Below are 7,042 nucleotides of genomic sequence, written 5' to 3' on the forward strand. Positions count from 1 at the left end.
CTTTATTTTAAAACCAGGTTTCACTGGGTTGCAGAGGGCCTCACTGTGTAGCTGAGGCTGCCGGCGAACCATGATCCTCTGGTCTCAGCTTCCCGAATGCTGGGATTGCAAGCATGTGCCACCATGCCCGGCTTTTATTTATTTTTTTTGTTTTGAAAAAGAGTCTTGTTAGGTGCCTGAGGTGGTCCTTGAATCTGTGACCCTCCTGTCTCAGCCTCCCAAGTACTAGGATTACAGGCATGTGCCCACATCCAGCTAGAATTTGCTCTTTTTGAGGAGCCTAATAGAATTCTAGAAAAGCTCAGGACTTTCTAGTAGAATGGATTTTCCAGTAGTCCAGTTCTGGATTTCAGAGACACCTGTGAAAAATGTGACCTTCTGCTTGTAGTGTTGAGTATGGAATGATATGAGGATACATGAAAAACACAGCTTATTCTTACTTGGGGAGGGACATTTGCTGATTTTAGGAGGAGGGTCATTTGTTGCATTCTGGATGTGGAAGTAGGGAGTCTGAGCTTTTTTTTTCCCCCCTGCAGTACTGGAGATGGAAAACTGGGGCATTCTACCTCCAAACTATACCCTAGCCCTATTTTAATTTATTTTATTTTATTTATTTTGCAGTACTGGGAATGAAACCCAGGGACATTCTACATCTGAGCTATACTCCCAGCCCTATTTGTGTTTGTTTGTTTGTTTGTTTGTTTGTTTGTTTGTTTGTTTTTTGGTGGTACTGGGGTTCCTGGAATCCCTTCTACCTCCGGGCTACACTCGCAGACCCATTTTTTGTTTTATACATTTTATTTGGAAACAGGGTCTCCTAAGCCAGCGAGGCTGGCTTCAAACCTGCGTGATCCTCCTGTCTCTGTCTTCCAAGCGCGGGGATTACAAGCGTGCGCCACCACACCCGGCATCCAGCCCTATTTTTTATTCTTTATTTTGAAACAGGGTCTCACTGAGTTGCAAAGGGCCTCACTAAGTTGCTGAGGCTGTCCAAGAACTGCTATCCTCCTGTCTCAGCCTTTATTTTTATTTTGAAAGTCTCACTAGGTTGATGAGAGTCTCACTAGGTTGCTGAGGCTGTCCTTGAACCTGTGATCCTCCTGTCTCAACCTCCCAAGTACTGGGGTTATAGACATGCACCACCACACTGGGTGTACTTCATGTTTGAAAGAGAGCATTTTGTACTTTTGATAGGCAGTTTAAACTGACTTTATTTTTTAGCGATACATACATTGGATTTTCAAATGTAGTTTTATCAAATTTCATCTTTTCAGACTTGCTCAGGTTACATGGACAGCATCTTGTTGCACTATACCAGAAATCAGTGTCGTAATTAACTCCAGACCTTTGAGGGCAGGAACTAGTATTTGTTGTTTAGCTTTTAATCCGGGGAGTCTTTACCTTTAAGTTTTATTTCTCTAGCATCGCCAAGCATACTAAGGTTGGGCTGAATGAGATCAGAAAAAGGGGTGTGGAATATGTAGATAAGCGCAGTGGCTTCTGGTCAGTCAAATTTGCAGGCATGTATTTTCTAAGATTTTGGCATGTTCAAATATATGATGTTTGCTGTCAGGTTACTGTAGTTTGGAAACCCTTCATTTTGGAATTGTGGTAGTTGAAAGTCTCCATGAAAAACATAACCACATGTTTTTAGTGGTTTGAATCTGGAGGTGAAGTACCAGGCAAGATTTCCAACTCATACTTACCTGGCAGGGGAGATACCATGATCACGAAGGTGGTTTTCCCAGGGCGAGGCTTATCCATTGCACTCCGGATGTGCTGACCCCTGCGATTTCCCCAAATGTGGGAAACTCGACTGCATAATTTGTGGTAGTGGGGGACTGCGTTCGCGCTCTCCCCTGATCTTGTTGTACTAAAGGAAGATGTCTTTCAGTTATGAAGTACTACTAGGGTGTTAGCTTATTTTCCAGGTGGGGGTTTACAGCTTCTTAAGTCGCTTTTCTTGGCTCTTTTGCTTTCTTTTCCAGGTAGCTTTGTTTTTGCCCCCTTTCAAATTTATTAGCTCCGTAATAATTTGGCATGTCCTGCCTTCTCTTCTTACATCTTTCTTTTGGGCTATGATTATTTTTTAGACTAATCTGGGTAAGGATAATCCTGGACCATCTCTTATCTCAAATCCTTAGTCACATCTGCAAAACCATCGCCAGGAGCAAGGTAACACGTTTTGGTGGGCTATTCTGCCTACGTCAACAAATGCCTCAGATTCGTCAGGAGCATTTGACGTCATCCCAAGGGGCTTGGTGTATGTAGATGAGTACAGTTTTCTGATTTTATTCACATTACTTACATTTTGTAGGATTTTACAAGTGTTCTGTCATTCAAAATGTTGTTATATGAGACATACAGATTTAGAGAAGTTCTTATTGTGTAAGCAATAAGTTGGAGCTTGGGGAAAGATAGTGACCATATGTATAAAGTGTTTGGAATCTGAGAGTGAGAGGTCAGGGGCCTTTCCTGACTCATACTTACCTGGCAGGGGAGATACCATGATCACGAAGGTGGTTTTCCCAGGGCGAGGCTCATCCATTGCACTCCGGCTGTGCTGACCCCTGCGATTTCCCCAAATGTGGGAAACTCGACTGCATAATTTGTGGTAGTGGGGGACTGCGTTCGCGCTCTCCCCTGATATTCTTCCGGTTTTAAAAAGAGGCTTCCGCATGTTGAGGTTACTAACCCAGTCTGGTTTTTCTACTTCTCAGTTGCATCTTATTTTTATAGTAGTGTTAAGTTGCTAAAAGTCTCAATTGTTTGCTGAGACTGTCCTTGAACCTGCAGTTTTCTGGACTCAAGTAAAGGGATTACAAGTATACCACCTCGCCTAGCTCAGTCTCTCAGTATTCTGGAAAAGGGTCTCTAAATTTCCTAGACTGGTGTTTAATTTGTAACATTTCTTCTTCAGTGGGGGATTGCATGTATGCTATACACTCAGCTAGTTCCTATTTTTGTACTTTTGAAAAAATAGCTTTTTGGCCGGGTGTGGTGGCACACTTGGGAGGTTGACAGGAAGATAGCACAGGTTCGAAGCCAGTCTCAGCTACTTAGTGAGGTGTTCAGTAATTTAGTGAGACCCTGTTTCCAAATAAAATATAAAATAGGTCTGTGAGTGTATCTCAGAGGTAGAAGACCCCTGGGTTTCATACTCAGTACAAAAAAAAAAAAAAAAAAGCTTTTCAGCCAGGCATAGTGGCGAACACTTATCATTCAGTACTTGGGAGGCTGAGACCAAAGGATTGCTACTTAATGAGGCCCTCCACAATTTAGTGAAACCCTGTTTCAAAATAAAGAATAAAAAACAGGGCTGGGGGTATAGCTTGGATTTAGAATGCCCTTGGGCTCAATCCCCAGTACTGGGGAGGGGGGGAAAACCACCTTTTTTTTTTTTTTCCTTATGCCTAGTGTGCAAGCTTCCAGTTACTGATCCACACCGTGTGTGTGTGTGTGTGTGTGTGTGTGTGTGTGTGTGTGTTACTAGGGCTTGAACCTAGGGGCATTCTACCTCTGAATTACACTCCCAGTCCTATTTTTTTATTTGTGTGTGTGTGTGTGTGTGTGTGTGTGTGTGTGTGTGTGTGTGTGTATGTGTGGTACTGGAGGTGGAACCCAAGGGGCTTTCTACCTCTGGGCTATACTCCCAGACCTATTTTATATATTTTTTGGAAACAGGGTCTCACTAAGTTGCTGAGAGCCTCACTAGATAGCTGAGGCTGGCTTCAAACCTGTGCGATCCTCCTGTCTCAGCCCCCAAGCGTGGGGATTACAAGCGTGCACCACCATGCCTGGCTTTTATTCTTTATTTTGAAAAAGGGTCTCACTAAGTTCCAGAGGATCTCACTAAGTAGCTGATGCTGGCCTCGAACCTGAAATCCTTTTGTTTCTGCCTCCTGAGTATTGGGATTACAAGCGTGTGCCACCACACCTGGCCAAAGCTGTCTTTGTACTGAAAAGGAATGTCTCCTTTTATAGGATTCTTGTCTAGTGGGTTTTAATTCCAGGACTAACAAAGGGTATAGAAATATGAAAGTTTATTTTAGGTCAAAAAAGAGAAGAAAAAACAGCTCCCCCAACAGGGGGAAAGGAGCTCCTCAAAGAGAATACCACCAAAGGTCTTGGGAGGTGGTCTTTTAAAACCTTACAGAAGCCAGGCGTGGTGGCGCACGCTTGTAATCCCCGCGTTTGGGAGACTGAGACAAGAGGATCGCACAGGTTCGAAGCTAGCCTCAGCTACTTAGTGAGGCTCTCAGCAACTTAGTGAGACCCTGTTTTCAAATATAAAAAAGGTCTGGGAGTATAGTCCAGAGGTAGAAAGCTTCTGGGTTCCACCCCCAGTATCACCAATAAATAAATAAATAAATAAATAACCTTACTGAAGCTATGCATGGTGGCCCACACTTCAAATCTCAGTATTTGGGAGGCTTAGACAGGAGGATCACAGGTTCACTGCCAGCCTCAACTACTTAGTGAGGCTCTCAGCAACTTAGACCCTTTTTCCAAATAAAATATAAAATAGGTCTGGGAGTATAGCCTGGAAGTAGAAAGCCTCTGGGTTCCACCCCAAGTACCACCAAAAAAAATCAATCAATAAATAAAAATAAAGTTTAAAGAAGTAGGACTGGGGTTTAGCTTGGTGGTAGAATGCCCCTGGATTCAATCCCTAGTACTGCCAAAAAAAAAAAAAAAAAAAATTACTGAGGTGTCCCCACCTGTTCTTTTATAATTGGTCAGAATTGGGTTTGGGAAAGCCAATGTCTTTTAACCAATTTCAATACTTAAATTGAATTGTATGGTATGGGTTCATGGGCCATAATATCCTGGTGCCCACCCTTTTCTCACCTTTTTGCTTGCTTCCCCTAACTCACACAAGGTGATACCAATGACCTTTTTTTTTTTTTTTTTTTTTTTTTGCGGGTCTAGGGATAAAACCCAGAGGCATTTGACCTCTGAGCTACACCCCCTGCCCAATTTTTTATTCTTTATTTTGAAACAGGGTCTCACTGAGTGGATGAGGGCCACACTAAGTAGCTGAGGCTGTCCACGAACTGTGATCCTCTGGTCTTAGCCTTCCAAATGCTGGGTTTACAAGCATGTGCCACCATGCCCGTCTATCAATGGCCTTTTTTTTTTTTTTTTTTGGATGGTACTGGGGGAGGGACCCAGAGGCTTTCTACCTCCGGGCTATACTCCCAGACCTTTTTTATATTTTATTTGGAAACAGGGTCTCACTAAGTTGCTGAGAGCCTCACTAAGCAGCTGAGGCTGGCTTCGAACCTGTGCGATCCTCCTGTCTCAGCCTCCTAAGCGTGGGGATTACAAGCGTGCGCCACCACGCCCGGCTTCAATGGCCTTTTTTATTCCCTCCTGTTCTCAGTTCCCCTGACCTGCCTCTTGTTACCCCTTTGATGAAGTGAACCTAACTACTGTTAGGGAAATGGGGCAGTGACGGCACTAAGGCTTCAAGCTGTCAGTAGGCACTGTCAGAGTATTGCGGTCAGTCTGAGGGGCCGATGATCTAGAGGACCAGGGAAGGAATCCTTCATATGAGGTTTTGCTCATATGCCTCCATACCTGGAGGTCTGAAGGAGCCTGGTTACCTTGGTTCAGAGTCATTTATGGTAGTTCAGTGGTCATCTACATGAAAAACTGGCACATTAGTACATTATACAGCAAGCCAAATATCTTGCCATAGTGGGTTTTCCACAACTCTTTACCTCTGGTCATTTACTTGTTAATATTTTAAATTGGAGGTCAAGTAGCCAACCCATTTGCATAGACCATGAGTTATTATATGTAACATTGTGAAAAGTTCTAAGGGTATAATGCCTGAAGAAACCAAACATGTTGTCTTTAACTTAGCTTAAACAGGCATTTTGCTTGTAGCATTTTGAACAGGATTTATAGATTCTCCAGGAGTTTATAGAAATAGTAATCTCCCCTTTAGGCGCTGATGGTTCTAGACTTAAAAATCTCAAGAGCAACAGGTTTAACTTAACAGTACCTTGGAAGGACTTAAGTGGAGGGAGGTTAGGGGAATTGGTGTTGTATCCTATTTCTTTTGTGAGTATAAAGGTAGAAGTACTATGGTTTCAGTATAGCTCCTTTTTTGTTGCCCCTGAAATAGCACAGTTGCCTCTGGTTCTACTGTTCTGGGTGTTCAAAACAAAACAACTGACCCTATGTTGGCTAAATATAAGTTTTTATAATATTATTTTGTTTAGTTGAGTCTCCTCAGGGTTACTCCTAGGGACTTTGTGAGGCATTTTCCTCTACCAGTTGTGCCTTCTGCCAGGATGGGTCATGAGCTTGCTGACCATTTGGCTTCCCTTGAAACATAGAGGACATTTCCCTCTCTAATGATTCTTTTTGTAGAATATATACGGGTGGCTTCCAGTCTCTGGAGCCTTTGTGATCTCCCTGTTGGAGAGGTCAGATGACTTATAAGACATTCATAGAATCAATGCATTTAGTGTGAGTTTTAGAAAACCTTTTTCTTTTTTTGTCAGAACCGGGGATTGAACCCAAGGGCATTCTAACTCCAAGCTACACCCCCAGCCCTATTTTTTATTTTTTATTATTTGTTTTGAAACAAGGTCTCACTAAGTTGTGGAGGGTCTCCCTAAGTAGCTGAGGCTGGCCTTGAACTTGTGATCCTCCTGTCTCAGCCTCCTAAATGCTGGTATTACACCTGGCTTATTTACTTTGTTTTTGCTTGTTTGTTTTTTGTACGTGGGAGTGGGTGGGGGTACTAGGGATTGAACCCAGGGGTATTCTACCTCCAAGCTACACTCCAGCTGTTTTTATCAGTATTATTATTATTATCATTATTTGTAGTATTGGGAATGGAACCCAGGGGCATTCTACCTCTAAGCTACACCCCACACCTATTTTTTATTCTTTATTTTGAAACAGGGTCTCATTAAGTTGCAGAGGGCCTCACTATGTAGCTGAGGCTGTCCGCGAACTGCGACCCTCCCGTCTCAGCTTCCTAAATGCTGGGATTACAAGCGTGCGCCACCATGCCCAGCTT

The sequence above is a fragment of the Muscardinus avellanarius genome (genome assembly GCF_963383645.1).
Source record: "Muscardinus avellanarius genome assembly, chromosome: 16".
NCBI classification, from domain to species: Eukaryota; Metazoa; Chordata; class Mammalia; order Rodentia; family Gliridae; genus Muscardinus; species Muscardinus avellanarius.